Here is a 13,218-nt window from a genome sequence, read left to right as displayed (position 1 = left end):
TTCCTGCTCCTATGATGCTGCTTGGCCTGCTGCGTTCATCCAGCTCTGCACCTTGTTATCTCAGATTCTCCAGCATTGGCAGTTCCTACTATCTCTGAAACAAGCTGCAGAGATAACTTTCTGTTCCTAAGCATGAGTTCTTATCACTTCTGGAAGTGAGTTTTTAAACTCCTCCGGCAGAATAATCTCCAAGATCCTCATATGTCTCTACTACCTTTAATGCTCTCACCCATCTATCGGAGTTGCTATGTTTAATTCTTTCAAACTCACCATAAGTTTGACCTGGTTCCTTTCTTATGTTACTGAACCGTTGTCTATATGCTTCTGGTATCAGTTCATAGGCACTCACAATAGCCTGTTTTACTCCTTCATCTGGATAATTCTGATATCCACAGTCTGGAAGTACACTCAACAAAATTGTATATGCAAGTCTCACCATCTTCTCTCTGTTATTACATACTTAAACTGCCATAGGAGAAACAGATGTGCAGAAAATTTCTTTAATGTTAAGAAGTTGGAAAGTGTATTTCTATACTTAGATAACCTTGTTGATACGTCAACAAAGGCTGATACGAAAGTGCAGCAAGCTATTCACAAGGCTAAGTGAATGTCAACGTCTATTTTACAAGAAGATTTTAGCACTCCAGTGGTATAGTCTTTATTTGCAAAGGAGTTGAGTTAGACTACACCTGAAGTTGTGTGTACTATCTTGGTCTCTTTATCTCAGGAAATCTATTATTGCCACAGACAATGTGCAACAAATGTTCACCACCAGGGTAGTGGGAATGTCCTATAAAGAGAGATTAGGCAAACTGGACAGTATTCTCTAGAGTTTATAAAATGTGAGGTGATCTCATTGAAACTTAGAAAAAAACTTAAAGGGTTAGACAGGATACATACAGGCAAGATGTTTTCCCTTTGCTGAGAATCTAGCATCTAGGGGGTACAGTTTGAAAATAGAGAGGGATACCATTTAAGTCAAAGACTGAGTTTTTTTTAAACTCAGCGTTGTGGATTTTGGAATTTTCTACCACAGAAGGCCATGAGGGCCTTATTTTTATTCATTCATGGGATGAGGGCATCATAGGCTAGCCCAGCATTTATTGTGCATCCCCAATTGCCCAGAGGGCAGTTAAGAGTCAATCACATTGCTGTGGGTCTGGATTCACACGTAGGCCAGGCCAGGTAAGGATGGCAGTTTCCTTCCCTAATGGATACTCCTAGTGAACCAGAGGGGTTTTTCCAACAATCAACAATAGTTTCATGGTCATACATTCTTAATTCCAGATTTTTTAAAATTGAATTCCAATTCCACCATCTGCCATCGCAGGATATGAAGCCGGGTCTCCAGAACATTATCTGGGTCTCTGGATTTGCACTCCAGCTGTAACACTGGCAGGCTATTTCTACCCCATAATTATCGAGTATGTTTAAGGCAGAGATTGATAGATTTTTGGTTGCTGGTGTTGTATGGTGATGATGATATTGGATAAAAGACACTGAAGAGTGCGATCAGCCAATGATTGCATTGAATGATCCCACGTTCCTACAGAAAGTTTTTGGAAAAGGTAAGGATGTGATAGTACCAAAGGGAATATACCGACATCCATTATTAGCTAAAGTGAGGGGGTCAGGGTGGGAAACTTATTACTTAAGAAAGTAATGGGCGTTGGTTTCAGACAGCAGAAGGTACATTTCACAGGTCTGCCTGTTCATCTACTTTAAAGCTCTCTTTAGCTACGGACGTGTCTAGGCCCGAAACGTCAGCCTTCCTGCTCCTATGATGCTGCTTGGCCTGCTGCGTTCATCCAGCTCTACACCTTGTTATCTCTAAACAAACAAACAAACCAGTCTGCTTGGTCTTGTTATTCATCATACCATCTTGTCCAAGCAAGTAATGCACATGCTTGGAATACAGTGTTAGCACATTGCAAACAGACTCAGTGAAATTTGCATACTAAAACGTGTTTTTAAATGAATTGTGAAAATATAATTAAAAGAATTGAAAACAGAAGGCAAAAACGTTTTTAAACTATGGCCCTCTTAATCTGTGAGCCAATCAATCACTTTTAGAAGGAAGAATAATACTTAAAAATATTAAAATGTTATCAATATCTGTTCAGATTTTGCTATAGGAGCCCCTGTGCATTTTGTGTTCCAATTCCTTATGGGATTCTGCTTTATTTCCAAACAGGCAGTGTTAATATTTGAGCTTGCGGCATTTGGATTTGAAGGAATTGTGACAAGTTTTTATGACTTTAGTGCTTTCTCTGTAACTGCAATTAAGGGGGTTGGGGGGTTGGTGGTGGGGCTGAGGGGGTGGATGTTGGGACGCCATAAAAGTAAATTATAACATTTATTCGTGTGCAGTAAAGTAAATTTAGTTGGCAATGGTGACCAGCCTTCCACCCTGGAAGACTATAATTATTTCTTCTCACCTCTTCCAATATCCTTCCAGTCAGCATTGTCAATGTTCATCACTTTCATATCTCACTTGCAGTCAATATATGGAACCTGGAGGTCAGCTCACCATACAGAAGGTCTTTGGCTATGCATTGATCATAAATCTGATGTATGTGCCTAACAAATGAATGTATGCTGATGGAATTGGCAATGGTGCTTGTGCTGATAAGAGGGAGTCCTGGATAAGTTTTGTGAAAAAAAAACAAGAGTAAGGTGTTGTGAGGCGCCAGTGGATCCTACTTGATGGATTAGCTCAAATGAGCTGATGGGCTTTCCTCGGCCATGTAGGGGATATTTTAACTGGGGACGACTTTGGGATGGGTGGAGAACTGAGGATGGGTCAGGACAAGCACAAAAGCCACTCCTGGTCCTCAACACTAATCATATCTATAATAGATCATTAAACTACCTTCAGAGTGTGAAGTCAGATGAGATCATCCAAAGACTATTTTTCAGATTTTAGAGGGAGATTGCTTTTCTTTCATCCAGACTGCTGCACAATGAAGAGCTGATTTTTATTTTCCCCCAAAATTAACTTCCAAACTTCTTCTAAACTCTGTCAACTTCCTGGTTAGTTCCAGTTGAGGCTGTCAGGGCAAGGAAACATGCTCTCTTTCTTCTGACATGGAAGAAAATTACAAAAAAAAACCTATATGTATACACAAGAACTAGTGGCTGCTTGCTAAGCCTGTAAGTTTTGGTGTCATCAAACCTGGATTTAGTGCAGAAAACACTTCAATGACTCTCAGGAACAGAAAGGGTGAATAGACTTCTTCACATCAATATTGTCCTGTACAAAAATGCCAACAGACTTTCTCTTCCTCCCTTACATAACAGTCTTCAACACCAACTCCAAGCAGGCAAGCAGTGTGTGTGAATGTGTTTGGAATCAGAATAATATTTGTGTTGTGTTCCCTTATGATTCATCGCCAGTATTCGGTTCTGACTCTTCTCACTTCAAATTCCAGCAGCATGCTTTCTACTGAACTGTTCCCAGTTCTGTGTGCACCTTCCTACCTCTGTCTCATTCACGGACATGTCAAACACCACGCACTACTTCTCATTCCGTCCTTCTGCAGGAGAAAACGGCATGTAACAGAAGAGGATTGAGGCCGAGAAAAGGAGTATTCAGCATTAGGGCCCTCAACCAGATGGAGCACAAGCACTAGAAACCCATTGCAGTTCAAGAGGGCTGCAAGTTCAAGATAACGCGGCTGCCAGCATGACTGAGCAGGGTGACTATATATTACTGGAAGTCATGGCGCAGTTTTCATCTCAGTGAAAAATTCCACTCCAGAACTTCAGTGAAGTTATCAAACAGCTAGTTCCAAGAGATTGCTGTAAAGTCAAAAATGCTGTTTTTTGGATGGAATTTTAAACTTGAGGCTGCTTGGGTGCATTTTGAAATAATGCTATGAGATATCCCAAGAAGAGCGGGAGTCATTTTACCCCAAGTTTACTGGCCAATATTTATCCTTCAATCCCCAGCATAAAAATTGGTGATCGAGAATAATCATGTTATTGGTGAGAGCCATGGGATCTAATTGGCTGGCATTTTGCTAAATGAGAAATGTGGCTACAGATAAAAGGTACTTAATCAGTTGTAAAGCACTTTGAGAACTCCAGTAGACATCAAAAAGCACTGCATGACTTCAAGACTTTCCTTTATGCATCTGAAAATAATCACATTCACCCAGGTTGACAACATCGAGCGACATTGTGAATGATGCCACATGTTATTGTTAAGACTATCAGCATCAGGATGAAAGATACCCTACATCATAATGTCAGAAATGGGGATGTTCATTGTGCAGTCAATGTTCAGCACCATTCGCAACTTCTCAGATGGGGAAGCAGCATGTGTCCGTATGCAGGAAGACCTCAATTGTATTCAGACTTGGGCTGATAATTTGCAACTTAAATTCATGGGCTCTGGTTGTAACAAGATGGCAAGTAAGATTCTCTAAGTAATTACAGTTCCAAACAGGATACCACAGATTGTTAAACTCCTGGGTAAAGAGCGATGAACTTGCTTCCTTGCATTTTTTTCCCCCCTCTTTATTCACCTATACACTCAGCTGGTCACAATAAGGTTAATGTAAACATGATTTCTCCCTCATTGGCCCTTCGTCCCAGACCAAATGTGTTTATGTTTTAAAAGGAACCAATTTAACCAGGCTTTGTTGAGTTAACAAAACAATCAGATTTTAGTTACAGAATTCAAAAATAAATACTGCAACATATATAACGTACAGATCAAAATTAAGAAGTGATTCCAAAAACAAGTTAAAAGATTTACAGGTCCATTTCTCTGCATGGTTCATAAAGAGTAGGTTATGGGATATGGATAGTTGAGCAGCTAATTTCAGGATTCTTGGTTTTTGATTGTCCAGTTCAGTTTCTGGCCATTGGCCATGCCCAGAATGCTGATAATGGGGGAATTCAGAGAGAGTCAGAGGGAGATGGTTAGATTCTGCCTTGCTTGAGATGGCCATTTCCTGTTGAGATGACAATAGATTAGAGTCCCAAAATGCTATAGGCACTTTTAACTTTTAATTCAAAAATATGTTTTTTTAAAAGAAGAAAGCTACAAACCAAAAGAAAAACACAGATGGAAATTCAGTGCTGTCTAGCAAAATCCTGTCAATCATGGAATGCCACATCTATAGGATGTCAGGGAAAGTCGAGATACAGAGAGAGCAAGAGAGAGCGAGAGAAACTCAACAGGTCTGGCAGCATCTGTGAGGACAGAGAGAGTTAACAAAGCCCTGTTTGATTCTTCTTCAGAACTGGAAATGAGGAGGCTGAATACCTTCCCCATATCAAAAGAAAACCACCTCTTGCCGACATGTATTGTCTTTTGCCCTTCCAGGAACACACTACATAAAGAGTTAAAACCCAACTGTAGCTATTGTTTGTATTTGCAAGTGGAAGGAGCTGTGGGAGTGAATTGATGCACTTGATGCATTTGTGCCCTAGCCTAGGTTTAAACAGCAGTGTGCTGTGAAGGTCACAAAGTATTACCCACCAGGGCACCCTTGCATTGCTAGTACAAGGATTCTCTCACTCGGAATGGTACTAGCCAACAAACTATATCAAGTCAGTCACCAAAGCATTCTTCAAAGGCTTGTATTAATGCAACTGAGTCAGACTGCTACTAATTTGGACCTGGTGCATATCCTTCAGAACTACTCTGAAGTATTATCTACCCATGCCTCAGAGAACATGAAGAATAGAGAAAAGAATAGCATTTACTGAATGAGTAGTAATTTGTGGAAAATGTTGAAGTAAATGTTTCAAGATTCAAAGCATGTTTAAGTCTTTCATCTGAAATTGAACCATCGTTCCTTGACCATAACATTCAATGAGTGTTTCAATCAGCGTCACCAATATTAACTGTACTTTAAAGTTAGTGATAGCTCTATTACTGTACTATCTGCACTTTTCAACTAAATTATATTTGAAATGTTATTCTAACAAAAAAATAAATTTAACACTTTAAAAGCTTAATACATTAAATATTTAAAACATACTTAATGGGACTGAAAGATGATAAATACCCTGGACCTGATGATCTACATCTCAGTGTTGAAAATTTGGTTTTATAGATGACGGATGTGTTGCTGGTTTTCATATAACCTTCATTGATTCTGGAACCATTCCAATAAATTGGAAGAAAATAACTGTAACAACACTATTTAAGAAAAGGGGAAGAGAGAAAATACATAACAGACTTATTAGCCTGAGATCAGTGGAAAATAGGTTAGATTCAATTAAAGAGAATATAACAACTGGACACTTAGAAAATGATGGTAGGACTACATAGTGTCAGCATAGATTTATGAAAGAAAAGTCTTGCTTGACAAACCTATTAAAGTTTTTTGAGGATATAACTAGCAGAATAAATTAGGGGGAAAACAGTGGACTTGATGTATTTGGATTTTCAGACTTTTGAAAGAGCTACTCAAAGTAATTCCAAGACTAAACTAGGTAGGAATGTGATTTTGAGGAGGATGTATACAAGCTTCAAGGGATTTTGATAGGTTAGATGTGTAGGCTAGAAAATGACAGATGAAATAAAATGTGATAAAAATGAGAAGTTATCCATTTTGGTGGGAGAATCAAAAATGCAGTGTATTTCTTAAATAATGAAAGCATGGTAAGAATCCTTGTTTGTAAATCATGAAAGCTAATATGCAGGTGCTGCAAGAAATTAAGAAGGGAGATGGTATGTTGCTCTAATTGCAACGAGAATTTAAGAAAAGTAATAAAGAAGTCTTGCAGTAATTGTACAGAGCTTTGGGGAGACTATGTCCTGAGTATCGAGTACAGTTTTGGTCTCCTTACTAAAGGAAGGATATATTTTTTTTTCCCTTTATTCATTCACGGGATGAGGGTGTCACTGGCTAGGCAGCATTTATTACCCATCCCTAATTGCCCAGAGGGCAGTTCAGAGTCAACCACATTGCTGTGGGTCTGGAGCCACATGTAGGCCAGACCAGGTAAGGATGGCAGTTGTCCTTCCCTAAAGGACATTAGCGAACCAGATGTGTTTTTCCAAAAACCGGCAATGGATTCATGGTCATCATTAGATTCGTAATTCCAGATATTTATTGAATTCAAATTCCACCATCTGCCATGGCAGGATTTGAACCCTGGTCCCCAGAACATTATCTGGGTCTCTACATTAACAGTCCAGCGATAATACCACTGGGCCATTGCCTCCCCGTGAGAGTGTCATTGCGAGAGTGCGAACATTCACCAAACTGAACTGTGGGATTGTGGGATTATGGGATTGTCCTGAGAGTCTGAGGAGACTGGGCTTTTATTTGGGTAGATGGGTGGTGATCTCCTTAAAGTATGCAAAATCTTCACAGGACTTGATAGGGCCGATGCAGGTTGTTTCTCCTGGCTGGAGGTATGGGTCATACTGGGGGTGTTGTAATCTAGAATAAGGAAACAGTCTCAGAATAAGAGATAGTTGATTTAAGACTGAGATTAGGAATTTCTTTTGTAGCTAGTGGTGAATCTTTGGAATTCTCTACCACATTGTGTATGTTCAAGATAGAAGTCAATATATTTCTAAATATTAAAGCTATCAAGGGTTATGGGGATAGCACAGGAAAGTGGCAGTAATATGGTAGATCAGCCATGATCTAGTTAAATGGAATAGAATGCATAAGAAGCTGATTGACCTGCTCCTGTTCATATCTGCCACTTCCACTTCAGAGCAGATTGCACGAAGAGGGTGAGAATGTGCTCAAGGCAGGAACATACTGACATCCTCAATGCTCTTGGGGACTACAAATGAATTAACTCTGTCACAACAAGATCTAGGAAATCTCGTCTGGAAAGTATAGGGCAAATCAACTGTCCTTATCCCCACAGCTTATGCTCATCTATTTGTCCTGCAAAAGAGAGGGTAGGATATCCGTCAGTTTGATGTATTGTATTTGGGTAATGTTCTTGGGACAGTTGCACATTGAGGCATGTGAAAGCAGTGAGAGGTAACTGTGAGGCTAATACTATTGAAAGGTGTGTGAAAAGGAGGCAGAAAGGAGGCAGAATATTGTAATACTTGAGCATTAGGGGCTGGGGCTGTTGCTGTGCAAGTGATGAGGGTCAGTGCTGCATTGAGCAGTGAGAGATACTGTTGGTGAGTGGAGTAGATCATGTCAAGATGCACTCACTACCATGACCGCTCTCGTGACAATGCTGCCAGGTTGTTGGGTTGAAACTCTGTGTTAACTGCCCTGGACACCTGTAAGTATTCCCTTCAGGTGGCAGTACGTGAGGCCTCCTAGTCCTCCACAGCCTCCTCCTGTTGAATTCCATGAATATAACCTCTAGTGCCTAATTCATAAATAAGAATGTTCTCTCTGCATTGCTGCTCCATTTCAAATTGTAGACAACTTGTACTCCTTTCAATTAGTGCAGATCTCCTTTAAGAGGGGTAGACTCTCTACAGGAGCTGGAGACTGAATGGGCTCACAAACTGCTAGTACCTAACTACCCCCGACTCCATTGAACTCCGAGCTATCCAGCTACCATCCATGTTTGGCTACATATTGGCTACATATTTGGCTACATGAGAGAAAGAAGGCCAATTTCAATCCCTGAATCCAAAAACTGGTCCAGACCAATTTCTAGGCCTTTATGTTTCTTATTAACAAGAAAGCCTCATCTTCAATTAACGAGATGCATTTATAAAACTCATTTCTCCCAAGGCTTGGATCCCATCATCATTCTTTCTGGAGGTAGGGACAATGTGAGCTCAATTTTCTGCCAATTGATAGCCAAATTGACAAAAAAAAAGTTAAATTGACTGTCTCTAAAATTTGTCTTGTTACAAGACAAAATTAGTCATTTTTATTAAAAGCGTTTTGGGAGGTGATATCCAAGATCTGGAATGAGGTGAGGAGATAGAGGATGTGCTGACTGAGAATGCAATAACTAAAGCTAAAAGGAGAAGGAATTAGAGTGGGTTCACAACCTGAAGGTGTTGAATTCAATATTAAGTCCAGAAAGTTATAAAGTGCCTGGTCTGAAGATGAGATGTTGTTCTTCCAGTTTGTGCTGTGATTGGCTGGAGCATTGCAGCATGTTTAGGAAAGACAAGTGGGCGTGTGAGCAGGACACTGTGTTAAAATGACATACTATGGGAAGGTCCGGGTCTTGCTTGCACACAGACCGGAGGTGTTCTGCAAAGCGGTCTCCCAGTCTGCATTTGGTCTCTCCCATGCATTGGATGCAGCAAATACAATAGACCAAATTCGAGGAGGTGCAGGTAAAATGCTGCTTCACCTGGAAAGACTGTTTAGGCCCTTGGATGGTGGGCAGGGAGGAGGCGTTGCACCTTCTGTGGTTATATGGGAAGGTCCCGTGGGAGATGAAGGTGGTGTTGGTGGTCGAGGAATGGACTCAGGTGTCCCAGAGGGAATGGTCCCTGCAAAATGTAGACATGGGGAATGAAGGGAAGATGTGTTTGGTGGTGGCATTCTGCTGGAGTTGTCTGAAATTGTGGAGAATGATCCTTTGAATGTGGAGGCTGAGGGGATGAAAAGTGAGGACAAGGAACCCCAACACGCAGTTGAGTGTGATGGGAAGGGGTAAAGGCGATAGGTTGGATGCGGTTGAGGGCCCTGCCAACCACAGGGAATGGGAAACCGTGACTATGGAAGAAGGAAACTACGTCAGCAGCGCTGTTTTGGACTGTGGCATTATCTGAACGATGTAGGTGAAGGAATTGGGAGAACAGGATGGAGTCCTTGCAGAACGTGGGGTCTGATGACTGTAGTGCAGGTAGCTATGGGAGACAGTGGCTTTGTAGTGGATGGCAGTGGGCAGTTTATTCCCCAAAAATGGAGACAGAGAGGTCGAGGAAAGGAAGGGAAGTGTTAGAGATGCAACGTGTGAAAGTTATAGAGGAGTGGAAATTGGAAGCAAAATGAACAAAGTTTTCAACATGAAGTGGCACCGAAGCAGTCACCAATGTTCTGAGAAAAGAGTTGTGGGAGGGGGCCAGAGTAGGACTGGAACAAAGATTGTTCCACATACCCCATAACGAGTCAGGCAGAACTCAGATCCATGCGGCTGCCCATAGCCAGTCCTTTAACTTGGCAGAAGTGAGATGAATTAAAGGAGAAATTGTTCAGTGAGAGAACAAGTTCAGCCAAGCGGAGGACAGTAGTGGTGGCTGGGGATTGTTCAGGCCTGTTCGAGGAAGAAGCCAAGAGCTCTCAGACCAACCTGGTGGGGAATGGAGTTAGAGGAATTGGACACCCTCCAGGCACCCTAGTCCATTCCTTGGCCAACCCCTTCCCAGGGCACCTTCCCATGTAACCAGCCTCTTTACCTCGACCCTGCTCACCATCCAAGTGCCAAAACAGTCTTTCCAGGTGAAGCAGCATTTCATCTGTACCTCCTCCAATTTGGTCTATTGTATTCGCTGCACCCAATGTGGCCTATTCTACATTGGTGAAACTAAATGCAGACTGGGTGACCGCTTTGCAGAACACCTCCGGTCTGTGCAAAAGCATGACCCTGACCTTCCCATAGCCTGTCATTTTAACACAGCGTCCTGCTTGCTTGCTCACTTGTCCATCCTCAACATGCTGCAGTGCTCCAGTGATCATCACAGTGCAAACTGGAGGAACAACATCTCATCCTCAGACTAGGCACTTTTACAGCCTTCTGGACTTAATATTGAATTCAACACCTTCAGATTGTGAACCCACTCCCATTCCTTCCCTTTCTTTCAGCTTTACTTGTTGCATTCTCTGTCACCATGTCCTCTCTCCCCCCACCCACTCCAATGGGACTGTCTGTTCTTTCCAGTCTGGCAGTTAGATACACCATTGTTCTGCCATTCTCAATTCCTTTCACTTAATCTGAATTATCAATATCCTTTCTCCCCACAGCACTCCAACTCACCCTTCCCCACCCTCAACTGCTGCATAAATGGTGCCTCCTCCACACTTCACATCAGCTGTGACAAAGAGTTATCTAGACTTGAAACGTTAGCTTGCTGGCTCCCCATGGATGCTGCCTGACCTGTTCTGATCTCCAGCACTTTTTGTTTTCAGTACAGATATGGGATATCTTGTTGGCATGGACAAGTTGGACCAAAGGGCCCACTTCTGTGCTGTATATCTTTATGACTGTATCTGGAGTATTTTGCTCCAAATTCTGATGGGTTCTGCCTTCATAATCTTCCATTGATTATGGGCCTTTTTTAGCTTCAACAGGGAATTCAGCACCTGATGAGGTGATCACTATGTTAGTTACCAAAACACAAGAAGCAGACATGAATCATGAAGTACTGAAAGATTCAATACAAGCTTATTTTAGCACCTGGCATCTACATTATGTTATCACAGGCACTACCATGCCTGGGCTAGTAATGAGCAACTGAGTTACAAACTGCAGCATGTTTCTGTCAGCGTATTATCTGCAAGTGGCCCCAGTAAGATGGAGTCTGAGTCAATCACATGCCATGATAGTGATGATATCATGAGCACGTCTCTTAAAGATATATCGCAAAGAAGCTCTGAGATATGGTTGCATACACTGTGACTTTGAGTGATTATTTTCCATGCAACTTTCCACTTTTCACCTCAGCAATAACGCATCTGAACTCGAGAACCTTTCAATTGGTGAGGTGGAAGTGCTCACCACTGCCAGCATAGAAGACTCTGGCACCATATTTAAAGCCCAGCTTCAGACTCTGCAGGCCAGGACCTAGCCCTCACACTAGTGCTCAAGTATCAACATTCACCTGGCCCAGAGGCGAAGTAGGATCATTTTGACTTTGTGGACAGGAAGTGTTGGTGGATAGTTTGGTGGAAATGAGCGTAGTCCTTTATTTACCTGATTTCAGCAGGAGAACCCACACCATCAGTCACAGCCAGCCTGGATGAAGATAGCAGCTCATGTCAGTAGTGATGTGGACCCAGCAGAGCCCAAAGCAGGTCAGTAATCTTCCAAATTCCACATGGGTAAGTGCCCCTATCATCTCTCTGCTATTTCAAACTCCACAGGGCCAACACATACTCTAACTCTCCCACCTCAAATGCATCTCATCAGAACTCATGAACAATACTATCAATGTCATTCACATCACGTTCGTCTCATCCTTCCAAACTATAAACCCGTTTTACCCTCTGTGTTCATACTCAATCACTGAGAGCACCTTGACATCTCTCCTGCTCATGTATCACCATTAATCACTCTATCTACTTCCAATATACATAAGCCTCCCTTTGTCTTATTGCATGAAAAACTGGCCCACCTCCTATACTGATGTCTCATCAGCACCCAACTGGGCCTTCATGTAATTCCCATACCAGTTGCACTTGACCTGCAGAATTGACTGTCACCCAATCCCCAGACTGCAAGGTCAAGGTTTCCCCAGGCTGCTGGGGCTGACTGACCAGACCAAACCAGCTACACTAGAATAGAACAAGTCTCTTGACGGACTATGGTGATGGCCATGACTGTCTGTAGTTCCCCCTTACCCCACTAAGCACTACTCCACTAGTTCTTTTGGGTGACCATTTGCTTGAAGCATGTACAATATGCTTGTCATGTAAACTGGTGGCACAATGGGCAGGTGTGACATTGATGCAGCACAGAACTGCACAGTGACATATCCAGCCCCTTGATTGTTCAGTTGTCTCGAATGTCACAAATGCCTGCCTCTCCCTCTGTGATAAAATGAAAAGCAAGCCACAAAAGCTACCAGCCTGTAACCAAGTTCTAAAGACCTTGTGTGCTAAGAAAGCAATATGTCCCACACAGTGGCTGGCAGTTTCCAAGTAACGAGTAAAGAGCTATCCAAAGCATGAATCCACATGAGTGCAGGTTTATGAGATGGTCGGGACAAGTACGTACTTGCTGTTTCACCTGTTTGAAATTTGAACCATGTGGTTATTTGGTGAAGGAATGGAAAATTGAAAGAGGCATATAAATAAGACAAGTTGGAGCTTTAATCAGAAGTGAATGCATGTAAATAAAGGTAGTCACTGCTCAATAGCAAAATTCTAAAGTCAGTTAAGGCCTGATGGAGACAATCAGGAATGGTTTCATAATGTTGAGAACCTGTTTTTCATTCCCAATAATTTTTTTTTTTTTTTTTTTTTTTAAATCTTTCTTACCATTGCTCATGCCACACCAAGGAAAGGGTAATTCTGCCAGCAGCTTAAATCCAGCTTCTAAGGATCATGCACTAACATAAATTGATACCAGTTGATAATC

General features: G+C 41.8%; 1 long non-coding RNA gene across 1 annotated transcript in view; it reads right to left on the bottom strand.

The window, feature by feature from the left end:
• Positions 1-4,807: 4,807 nt before the first annotated feature.
• The window catches only part of LOC125484875, a 63,207-nt gene continuing 54,796 nt past the window's right edge, over positions 4,808-13,218 (bottom strand). The window contains exon 4 of the long non-coding RNA XR_007263679.1: positions 4,808-4,961. This is a non-coding gene — a long non-coding RNA (uncharacterized LOC125484875). The remainder of the gene's footprint in view (positions 4,962-13,218) is intronic.

Source organism: Rhincodon typus, chromosome 14, assembly GCF_021869965.1.
Source record: "Rhincodon typus isolate 14 chromosome 14, sRhiTyp1.1, whole genome shotgun sequence".
Lineage (NCBI taxonomy): Eukaryota > Metazoa > Chordata > Chondrichthyes > Orectolobiformes > Rhincodontidae > Rhincodon > Rhincodon typus.
This window is presented reverse-complemented; position numbering and strand designations above follow the sequence as displayed.